Source organism: Leptinotarsa decemlineata, unplaced genomic scaffold, assembly GCF_025532065.1.
Source record: "Leptinotarsa decemlineata unplaced genomic scaffold, Ldec_3_MD MMD2_P_RNA_scaffold_6, whole genome shotgun sequence".
In the NCBI taxonomy this organism is placed as follows: domain Eukaryota; kingdom Metazoa; phylum Arthropoda; class Insecta; order Coleoptera; family Chrysomelidae; genus Leptinotarsa; species Leptinotarsa decemlineata.
The window spans coordinates 15,309,221-15,321,531 of NW_027412533.1; the positions used below are offsets into that span (position 1 = coordinate 15,309,221).

The following is a 12,311-nucleotide window of genomic DNA, read 5'->3' on the forward strand; positions in this document are numbered from 1 at the left end:
ATAGAAAAGTCAATGAGGAAAAGATCTAACAAACATTTTCAGAGAAAAGGTTAGCATCTTGTATAGAGCTTATGATAGTGTACTTTGATTGGTGAGTTCGCTACCTGTAAGACACCCACAATGAAAAATCAGCTGTGCGAAATATTTGTCTCATGAGTGGATACAAATTACGAAACTGACCTGAATGAAATTAAATCATTTCAAAAGTTAAAGAGGATGATAACCTTGATAATTTTTATTCTTCGGTTTCGCTAATTAACGTATATATATATATATATATATATATATATATATATATCATATATATATATATATATATATAATATAAGTACCACAAGGTGGTATAATATATAACTTTATATATATATATATATATAAAGTTATATATATCATTCTGCTATCAAAGCAGAATGATATATATAACTTCATATCGTAATTTGTATAAAAAAAATTAAACGTTGATGCAGCTTCTGTTGAACTATTGAAATAATGCAGTTTTTTATTACCTTTTCATTCTATGTTGACAATAATATGAATATATATTCCTGATTAGCAGAAACCTTCTATAAGGCATATATTATTATAGCATAAGGCATATATATATATATATATATATATATATATATATATATATATATATATACATATATATAGAAGGGATTACTTACAGTCAAAACTAGTTTCACGTTTCTCACGCTTAGTGTGTCCCCAACGTCAACACATTATTGAATCTATTATGAACTCACAACACGCCCAATCATATTTATGAAATACTGTCTGAATTATACCCTTCATCCACTTTCATTTGTCAAACACACATAATCAATTTATCACGGCAATAATTCTGCGACATCTTTTTATTCATATGTTATTAAGAAAGAGTATAATCGATCGGATAAAGTCAATAAATCATTGATGTCGAATCACCAAGTCAAAAAAAATCACTTGTCAAAGCTCTGTAAAGGTTAACATCTTGTTCAGCGCTACCTCTGATCCCGTCATTGTTTGCTGCGGCACTGCTGGAGGGTGATATATGAACGTGAGTAGCAAGAGATCTATGACAAGGTTTACTCTATTGTTCTCGACGGGTGGTGATAACCACCGTAAGTAAATGAAGACAAATTTCAACCGTTTTGTGCTCTTTTGTTGTTGAGTACCGCTGATTGTGTTTGACTGCCGTTAGACATCTGAAATGAAGACAATGCGGAGATGATATAGTTGCATTTATCTGCCGTTATCATTGAGGTTTCGATATTATCAATTAGAGAGCGGTATAAGTTCAATAGAGACAATGATGTTTCCATTTGGATTATTTTTTTATTCTTGGACCATCGCTACGTTTATAAATATAGGGCTGGCCAAGAAATTTGCACCTAATGTAATGTAAACATTTTTTCTCAATAATTTCTCAAAAAATATTCTTCATGTAAGCTGGTGAATTGAATGTTATTTAAAATGCAATAGTGGAATTTCATGTTTTTCACTGCATAGGAGCGATATCAAAAAGTACCCAATAATTTACAAATATCAAACATGCTCTGCAAAAAATATGTTTATATGTCTCTTCAAGGAAAGCAGTAATAAGTGACTTTAAACCAAACAAGTCGATTACAACTTTTTAGCAATAACTGAAAAAATACTGTCTCATTGTCAGGGTGTTCCAAATTAAGTCGGCCAACTCCGTTATCATTGATGCTACGAATTCGGTTAAATGGGCAAACTAATAGCATTTTTGATGGCCTTTCCGATGCCGAAAACAAAAAAATATTGACAGTGGTGGCGTTTTCAAAATATTTCATGAAATGATATTTTTTCAAATTGAAAACCCTAAATTTTATCAGACATTCCAAATCGTAATAACATTCTCGACAACAAAGCTCATATCACCTTTCTTCCCAAAGTGGAAACTGGCGACTTATGTGAAATATTCATTTCTTTCACAAACACGTTTTTTAGTGCTCCTCTTCTCAAAAACTTTTTCATTGTTTCTGAATCGACGATGAAGCTCAGCAAAACAAAGCCGATTAGGTGATTAGAAACTGTAATATTCCAAATATTATCAAATTTCTTAAATGTATCGATATTATAACTAAATTATGAACATGTACTACTCGCTAATAACCACTAGATTGATGTGAATTTGCTTAAATAAAAAAAAAGACATTTTTGCACAAGTGAAATAAATAAATATTTTCACATAGGTAAGTTGGGGCAAGTGCACCCCCAAAATTGAATAGTGACACTTCGAAAAATCGTGCTTGTTGAATTTGATAGGAAAACCAGTCAACAAATTTTCTGAGCAGTCATTGAAATGTTTAGCTTCAATAATGCGAATATCCAAGTAGTTTATTGAAATCTGAAATGTTTGTGATTTTTTCAATTTTATTGGGTTTAAAAACGCACTTGCCCCATCATTCGGGGCAAGTGCGTTCTCAGATGTGATAGAGGTGTATGATCGTATATTGAAATATTCCGGGGTAAGAGCGTCTTATTGCAAATTTATTTTTGCCCCTCGATTTCGCAGAACTGTAATATCACCACCCGTTCAGAAGTAATGAACTTTTCTCTCAGAAGAAATGAATTGGTCATATTATCAGAAAAACTTTATTTCATAGAAACATTAACGAATAGGTTCTAGAATGAACAATTGATTGGTTTATTGAATATTGAACATATGGAAAGAAGAAGAAGCGTATTTCACCTCTGCGACCAATCTTTGGTGGGGTTAGAAGTGAAACTATATCACTTTCCAAAACTACCGATGAATCTTCAACTGAAGGGAATGTGAAAATGGAATTTTCCTTGAGAAAAGTATTTTTCCTTATAAATTTCATAATAATAACATCATTAGTGATATTGGCCATTTGGCCCACGTAATGCTTGATGCTTTTTTTTCCTGGAAATTTCACCAACACCCAATCATCAATATTCATGTCACCAACATTTTTTACCAAGTGTTGCCAGTCATCCTCACTTTGAATATCTTCGGCGATATCATTGCTGAATTCTTCTTCGCTTTCAGTCAATATTGTATTGACTTCTTCTGATGATGATGACCATTCATCAGTTGTTTTTCTCTTTCTATTCACTCATTTTCGGGATGAATCGTCATTTTCTATGAGACCAAGATCTTTACCGACCCCATGAACATTAGGATTTCTCATTTTAGTTTTCGATTTGTTTAATGATTCATCTTTTTCTTTCAATCGCTGTATCACATCATTGCTTGTTACCGCCTCTGCGCCATTACAAACTTTTATTTTGAGCTTCTTGTGCTGAATTTGTGGAATTTTTTACAGTTCTGAGAAGGAGTGCCTCAAATGAAATATCATTTGCATCGTTTGGCTTACTTCTAGAAGGTTTTGCTGTTTTTTCAACTTCCGAAGAAGAACCTGCTGATATGTCTCTAGAAGTTCTTGCTTGGATGTCTCTATCACTATTTGCTGATGGACAGTTTGAACGATCAATTTCCATATGTTTGTTTGGCGGATCTGTATGCATCTGAATAGGAGGATCGACATTGTTTTGACCGGAGACATTTTGACGTACAGTAACAATATTTTGTGATGTTTTCCACCTTCTGAGAGCTTCCGAATCGTAGAGTTCTTCTGGTATGACTTTATCATCAAATGGCGAAATCCCTCCTTTTTTGAACCCGCTTTTGATGATATCTGCACTTGCTTCCAGCCAAACTCGACCTATCAATGAAGAAAACTGTTTCTTAGGAATTTTCATTCCATGGTGTTTTCCCTTTGCCACTTCACTAATTTAGCATCCCAAGAAGATTTTAAGGAACGAAACACAGCTAGGTCAAGTGGTTGGAGTAAGTGAGAAGAGTGTGGAGGTAACTTTAATATAGTGATCTGCTGTTCAATTGCTGATTGAATCACCCCAACAGTTATGTGGGTTGAATGTCCATCATAAATAAGGAGGATTGGTCGATCTGTACCAATATTTGGAATTAGGGTTCGCTTAAAGTAATTTTCAAAAACCTCAGTTTCCATCCAACCCTTCTTTGTAGCTGCGTACGCTGTTCCTGGATATTCTGATCCCTCTGATCCTACCCATTCATTCCATATGCTCTTTCCTTTGAATACGATCAATGGGGGTAGTTTATTCCCAGAAGCACTACAAGCCATCAACACAGTAGTGTTTTCACGGCCCGGCCCGCTTGTTGTTCTTGTGGATGGAGCACCGATTTTCCCAACTACTTTAGTCTTCGAGGGATCTGAAGAAAAACTGGATTCGTCTAAATTCCAAATCTGGCTCGGTTTATCATTCAATCCCAAGTCATCCAAGTTTTTTTTCAGTAGCTTGAAGTATTCTTGTATAATGAAAGGTTCTACGAATTTTTTCCGAGCCACTTCTACACTTTGAGGCTTCTTTATGGAAAGCCTATGTCTCTTTCTGAAATTGATAAACCAGTCTGAACCTGGCCTACCATTTTTGAATTGGGTGTTTATTTTATTTTTCAACACAAATCTCTCAACTAGGTCCAGTACTTCTGTACGAGACAGGCCAAAACCCCACTTCTCCATACAGTAGAGGCCATCAGCTAATTGCCTTTCCAGTTCTATTGGAATGTCGGGTTTTCTACCAAAACTTGAACTTTTGTCCCCCCTTCTTCCTTTGACATGGTCCTTCAGTGTAGTCACTGGCTCTCTTGACTGTTAATACTCCTGCTTTTATATCATTTACGGCTCGTTGTAGAGTCTCTTGTTTGTATTTTTTCGCGCGATCACTCTTTCTCTTATAATTTCGAACCATGTTTCGAAATGTTCCTACAATAAATAACATTTGTAATTATTTATATTGTATCACCAAATTGCTTACGATATAAGGGGGCAAGTGCGCCTTCCGAACGCACTTGCCCCAGTCTTAGGGAACGCACTTGCCCCTAGATGCTAATTTTGTGGGGCAAGAGCGACCCCCACGCTAACAAAAAATTTAAGATAAATCTCAAAATACCAAAATTCGGTGATGGTTTGATTATATAAAAGAGGAACATTAAACATGCAAACTTCGAAAGAATGCAAAAATACACAACGAACGGAATAAATGAAAATATACTTACATACTCGTCTTACTAGCGAAATGACACTGCTTGTCTGAACACGACTAACGTACGCAACAGAGGCAATCATGCGCCATATATTCTTTCGCGCACTGTTGCCAAGAGTTGTACCACCGTATTAATTCCGTAAAAATCCGAAAATTATTGTATTTGAAGTTTTTGCAAGCCAAGGACGCTCTAGCCCTAAAGTCGCACTTACCCCAACTTACCTTAAGTCGTTCATTTTCAACTTTTGAAAGAAAGGTTATATGAGCTTTGTTGTTGAGAATATTTTTACGAATCGAAATGCATGATAAAATATAAGATGCCACTTGAAAACATATCATTTTATAAAGTATTTTGAAAATGCGGCTGTCATACACATACAGTAAATATGTGTAAATATTATAATAATCACATTTTCTTTGGTGTTGTAACAAAATTTTCAACGTCAAATTTTTAATTTGATTTTTCGTTTTTATGTTTGGATTTATATGTCTTTTTTTATATTTTATACTAACTTTGGTGAGTCTTTTGTAACATATCTATTACTGAATAATATTCGAATGATCTTTATTTTGTAGATATTCTTGATAAAGGAAAAAAATATATTTCCGAAAGCTTGAATAACAAAAAATAGTGTTTCCATAGCCCGCAGATATTGACTGAAATACCCAACTCAAAAATAATTTATATATATATATATATATATATATATATATATATATATATATATATATATATATATATATATATAAGTTTGAAGGGTGCCTAGAAGATGACAGTACTACCAACTGTCGAAAGCGCTCGCAGATAATTTATAGAAGATATAAAGCTTCAAATCCTTTTTGTAGAATTTAATATTGAAATACTCAAAATAAAGGAAAATTAGTTGCAATAATCAAAATATATATATATATATATATATATATATATATATATATATATATATATATATATATATATATATATATATATATATACATGTTTCCCATTAATGAAAGAAATGAAGTTTTCAAAACTGCACCGGAATGCATTTCTGATTAGTTTTAAATTATCTCTCGTTTACTACTTAATTCTATTATTCAAATTATCTCCAAACCGCATTTAAAATGATTTGAGGCGCGTATAGTCTAACAAATTTCGCGTTCCTCCCATCAATTGAATTGCAAACTTCTCGTCGTCTTTGTAGATCGTAGATCTGAAGAACCAAACGAAATAACCTAAACAATTTCCAGAATACGGGAATAATTTAATCATGCAAAGCCGGTTGGGTTTGTCGGTATTTATTCGAAAAGTTCTCACTGAAGGAATATACTATGTCTATTATAATGCGCAAGCTTTCAGCATCCTTGGAAAAGTTGTGTTCGAAGTTTGAAGCTTTCATGAAACTGCAAGTACCGGTTTTGTGCTTTTGACGACAAATTCCAACATAAAAGTCGTTACACTTTTGCAGGAAAAGCGTAAAGCCTCTGAAAGTTTGACATAAAAGCAATCTTTTATAAATCCCCAGACTTCTAAACTCGCATATACACTTGAACTGTGTGTAGCGTTTTCCTTCGGCATTTATACGCGAGCAGTTTCTGTACACTTTGCTCCGAATGAAAAATCCTTTTGATCTTCTTTCACCCTTACAATTATATAAACCTACCTCATTAAACGCGAACTGCTGAAAATGTTTTAGAATGTAGTTTTTTAATTATGTTCGTATCGTCGTTTAGATGTGGTTTCACTTTAATTTTCTGAATTCGTGGCAGCGAGTGTATGCGAAATCAGAGTACAGAGAGAATACGAAAAATTCAGTTTAAATTTAACCTGAATAGTTGATATAGAATTATTTTGAGTTTATGAAATGAACTAGAAGTAAGTAGGAACCTACAATAATAATTTGATAATTACTTAATTTCTGAAGTAGGTAACTTTTTTGATCTTGAAAAAGTTTGATTCATGTATACATAGGTACTTTTTATATTTGAAAAATTAGGGGGATCTGATAGATTTTTTGTTAAAACAAATCATTCAACTTATTTGGTCATTCCCTTTGAAATCAGCTACATAATGAAATAAAGCGTTCAAAATCATGAGATAACAAATAATGCATTTGATTATTTCGAATAATGAAGAGTTTGTATTTGTAATTTTTCCAATTAAATTTAAATAAAAAAATTAGAAAACTCAAAGAATCCGCATATATTCTTTCAGTAAGAAACCAATTGTATTTCGAAGAGAGGTTGAAAACGAAAAATGAACCTTAACTAAGCTGAATTCTCAAAAAACATCCAGTATGTGTTTAGATGAAGACTGAAATTAGAAATATTTGAGGCGAGATTTTCATAGTAAATACAGGTTTTGACAACGGAATAGGATTGTTTCCTGAAACGTTAACCACTAAGAAAGCTATCAAAATTTTATTATTTCAATTAATTTTTTTTCAATTTGTTAAGTCATGTAGAAATATTCTGTTGAATTATTGACAATTCAATTGGAAGTAAATGAGTTGATTCTCTCACATTTCAGATCTCTTACGCGTTCTTATTAATAGTTTTGAAATCAATATAAGTTTGTTTGAAAAAGTGTGGCTACCTGATAGTTCACTAGAAATGTTCTTCAAAAATCTATTTTCTGGTATTGATCCAATGGAAATTGCATTAGTATTTCTATACTACTGACTTGATTTTCCCACTTCTTTTTAATAATGGAGGTAGTTTCAATATAATTTTTTTCAGTTTCTCTGTTTGTACTATCATTAATAACCAGTTCACTTCAAGATTGACTGGGGCTCCTCTTGATTTGAAAAGATATTTTTTTTATTTTCAGTGTATTAAAAGACTGGGGTGAAATGACAATAGGCTTGTTCATACAAGATACTCCTCCAATCTGGAATAAATAGTTACCAATCTTGACCAATTGGCTCAATAAAAGATGGTACTATGAATGACCATAACATATATATTTGAAAAAATCCAGGAACAAAGATAATCAAGGTCGAAAATCTCGATATCGATTGTTGTGAGTAAATTCATTAAGTATAACATTATTTCTCACTGTATTTGAGTATTCAACCTTTCACAATCTGAAAAACAAATACACTAAAAAGTTCACCCCGAAAATTTACTGAGTAATATAAACAACTGAAGGGTCCAATCAGTCAGTAACGAATTTTGACTACAAATAAATGACGGAAAAATAAAATTTCAGTACTCATTGTGTAAGGTTGATAATACCCCAAAAAGTAGCAAGAAACATTGGCCTCACAAAAATTATTTCAAAATAACATCAAGTAAAATCACATCAATATAAACACCCTTTAATCCCTTTTCCCTATTCAGTCACTACTCCAAGCAACAAATTGATTCACCTCAATATCATCTTGGAAAGAAAAACTCGCCTTTGAACTAAGTCAACTCTTGTAATAAATAAACATCATTAAACCTGTAGTAAAAGTGCGTTTGACTGCGGTTTCCAATTACGTGAAGGGTTCCGACTGATATCCGCCGATTTGTATAGAGCGGCTGCAGTGGATAACCCTCTATAACGTAGAAAAGCCAAATCTAAAGCCAGCGGATCTCGTTGTAATTATGAGATCGGATCTTAGACCCCGCTTTGGTGGAGGTGGAAAGATCAAACGATTTAGAAGTCAATCCGTTAGTTAGAGCCGACGGGAAGCAATCGGAACAGATTTTGTGCACACTTTTCGAAATTTGAATCAATCATGATTCATCCCAGACTTTAATGAGAGGTGGTATAGAGAAAAATCAAACCGTAGAAATTGTAATATATGGAAAGTAATTATTTTTCCATCATGCTGGGGACTTATCCTGGCGCATTCGCCAAATAGAAATTTTTTTCTTTTTTGCAATAAACATCTATAATTTGTTCCGAAATATAATACGACTCGTTTGACTCGTTGATAAAGTAATTTCAATTATCAAAAATGGATTGTTCTGTTTGAACTTAATCCATTACAAACAAACTCATTTTTTTCTCTTAATATTATTTTACAAACTAAAGATGAATTCCAATAAACGTTAATAAATATCATTCTTACTTGAATCATGCAGTACAAAAATGATTCACAATAGGTCAAATTTTTACTATTATCTCTTGGAGATCAATTCAGATATGGTCTTATTCTAATTATTTAAAAAGCAATGTATATAAATACAACTTTCTTTTCAATAATTGTTCATGATGGTTCTCTGAAATATTTAAATAGCCCAAAATGCCACTATCACTGAAAAAAAAAACTCCGATGAGCGAAACTACAGTTATTACAGTAATGTTGAATACTACACAAGGAAAGTAAGTACTTCAATAATAGGTAATATACTGCTGAAAGAAATAAATAACATCTACTCAGTTGATAAATATATTTCTCACAGCAATATCGAAGAGTTCACAAAGTAATTTCCCTAAATATAATAGCTGTCTAATGATAAGAAATCAGTAGGGAGCTTGCCACTTCTTATCTATATACATATCACTCCAAGATGAATAACTGATTTGCAATTTACTCTAAAATCACTCAGTTCAAATATCCTGTTGACTGACGTTAAATTTCTATATAATTAACTGCAAATGAGTAATATTCTGTAATAATAGTAGTAGCCACTAGATACTTATATAATTAATTGACAAGAGTAACAATTAACTCATTTCAGAGTTGAACTCATGATTTGGTTCAAACTTTTGTTTGTTCACAATTTATCAAAAAGTCAACCCCTTGAAACCAAAAAAGGGAGTGAAGAAGTGTGTCAATAAAACTTAATTTTTTTTATGTTTTATTTTTTCTATCACTTCATACTGTGAAGTGGCATAAAGTGAATCTGTTTAGTATAATGCAATATTCTCTTGATAATGCTAATTTGATTAGTAAAACGTGCGATGGAAATCAGTATTTTTGTTCTCGTGTCTTAAAAGCGTTTTTGATAGATTAATTTTTTATAGTTTATTTTTTTTCGGTTTCCACCACGTTGATATGAATATCAAGAGAAAGGCGAAATAATGTTTGCTCAGAACAACTGTTTTTTTACAAACGAAAATATTTACCTCGAAAGGTTTACTCAGTGTAACGACAATACATCGTAGAAATAAACATCAATGAGTATCAATGCAAAATGTTTGACTTACATAAATAATATTAAAGAAGGACTATAATATTAATATTGATGCTGTTGACTGATTGAATTTTTCAACGTGACTCTGAGTGAGTACCTGCAGAAGCTTTTTTAATACAAGAAAGCTCTTGAATATTTATATATTCGACATAAGTATCACGTGAAATATTAAATGTATTCGGAAGATTGACCAAACTTTCAATGAACAAAATGCCTATTTATCTTGAAGATATATACCTACCTAATAAGTTCCTGATTTTTCAAGAAAAAAAATTTGACACAGAGGATCGACAATTTTGATTCAACGTTTTTTATGATATATAAGAATATTTGATTGTATGTATTTAAACTTTATATATACCCCTATAATCAATGTAATAATGAAATATCAAATATCAGTACTTGCTACTGATTTTTAGAGGTGACTGTTAGGTATCTACTATTCCTCTATTGAGTGTAGATAAAGTAAAAGAAACTTCCTTTCTTTCTAAATGTTTAAGTATGTGTCCGTTCAAAACAAAATTTTAGGTAGGTATACTTGTGAAAACCTTATTATTTGTTTGAATGGGATTTCAATATACTTTCCCTCATGAAAAACAATCAAAGAAATTGATTTTGGAACTAGAATAGTAGTATGTATTCTTGAAATTGTCACGTTTATCCCGTTAAATTCAAAAATACGTTTTCTGTTCGTGTTTTTGCTAGAAGTGAAACCAATTATTCAAAAACACTTTTCTACTTATTAAATTGAAAAAATACTTTCATTGAACTTTCAAAGGAAATTTGTTAAACTACGATATGACAGAGAACACTTTTTGTTCAATCTGGAATCAAATTTAAAAATCACTGGAATCGGTAAAAAAGTTGATTGCGGTTCATGTCGCCACAATTTGAAAAAGTCGACCTACCTTTAGGTCCAAGCAGTTTAAACAATCATTAACCGTCCAAAAGTCACTTGTCAAACCCAACAAGCACAAAAAACAAAAACCAGCGAAGCAAATGTAATTCTAGACGAAAACAAACAAGCGTCCCGGCCAACTGCGACTTCTACTCGATTAAATTCGCGGGCGTACACCTATTACGCCTCAGTTCCCGATAATTGCCGCTTTTCTTTGTGGTCCGTTGATCTTTCGGAAGAACCACGTGCTCAAATGTTATATTCGGTAAGAATCTATGTGCTTCACTACACGAAAGGATACAGAGAACTGGCTTCAGCCTCATGTCACTCTCTTGTTCAAGGGTGACTTCACCCAAGGTACACCAGGGCGGAGCCAACGCCAGACACGCCCTTGCTGAGGAGTAGTGGGGGTCGGCGATAAGCCGAAAGAAAGCCGATCCGTCTCAATATAATAACGATAATCTTGGCATTGTTTGCCTGGCTTTTTCTTTGACCGATCTCTGGCACTCTTTCGTCAAGTTAACACTGTTCGCGGGTGTGTATTCCTGGAAGTCCTGTGCAAGGACGACGGTTAGGCGTTGTACACCTTTATTGTTGTACGTTTCCCGCACTGGTTGGTGTCTTCATTTAGAACGTTTTGTTGATGATTTTTCTTTGGAGAAGGTGATAAGACTGGATGAGTTCTGTATGGGCGTATCTCGCCGATTACGTCTGCCTGAGTGGTTGCGCTAATCTGTGGATTCGATTGGCGGAAAGATGGGCGCCATTGTTCTCGCTTTCAAAGCGGCGGCGCATTTCAAAACGACGCTTGCTTAGATCAACGGCGTATGGGCATTGTCGTCCCGACGTCTGCATCTAGTCGACGCTTAACAAGATATGTTGTAAAGAAAGTTCAGTATTTTGGTTCATTTCTCTGCAAGTGAGTTTTTGATTCTGAAATGTTTCGGAAAATGATTACAGGTGAGAGGTGAATAAATGTGTTGAACGCCTGATTAAGTGGTGAAGGCTTTATTAAGGGCAAGTTTGTTTTTAAACTTTTTCAGGACTCAATAAAATACTATCCATGATAATAATTGAGCAATTTCAACAAATGAAGTTTTATTCTAGAGACATTTTGCTAACACCGTAGTTGAATCGGTACTAAAATGTCATTTCAGCAGTTTCAGGACTACTGTCCTGAAAAGTGATTTCATTACCGTCTATAATAAAAATGTTATTTGTGAGAACTGCTTAATTATTATCA

General features: G+C 33.1%; 1 protein-coding gene across 1 annotated transcript in view; it reads right to left on the reverse strand.

Annotated features, from left to right (window-relative positions):
* toy (paired box 6 protein twin of eyeless) overlaps positions 1-11,354 on the reverse strand; it is a 96,683-nt gene extending 85,329 nt beyond the window's left edge. The window contains exon 1 of the mRNA XM_023164406.2: positions 11,079-11,354. The gene's annotated coding sequence lies outside the window, so the exon portion shown is untranslated. The remainder of the gene's footprint in view (positions 1-11,078) is intronic.
* Between the last annotated feature and the right edge of the window lie 957 nt (positions 11,355-12,311).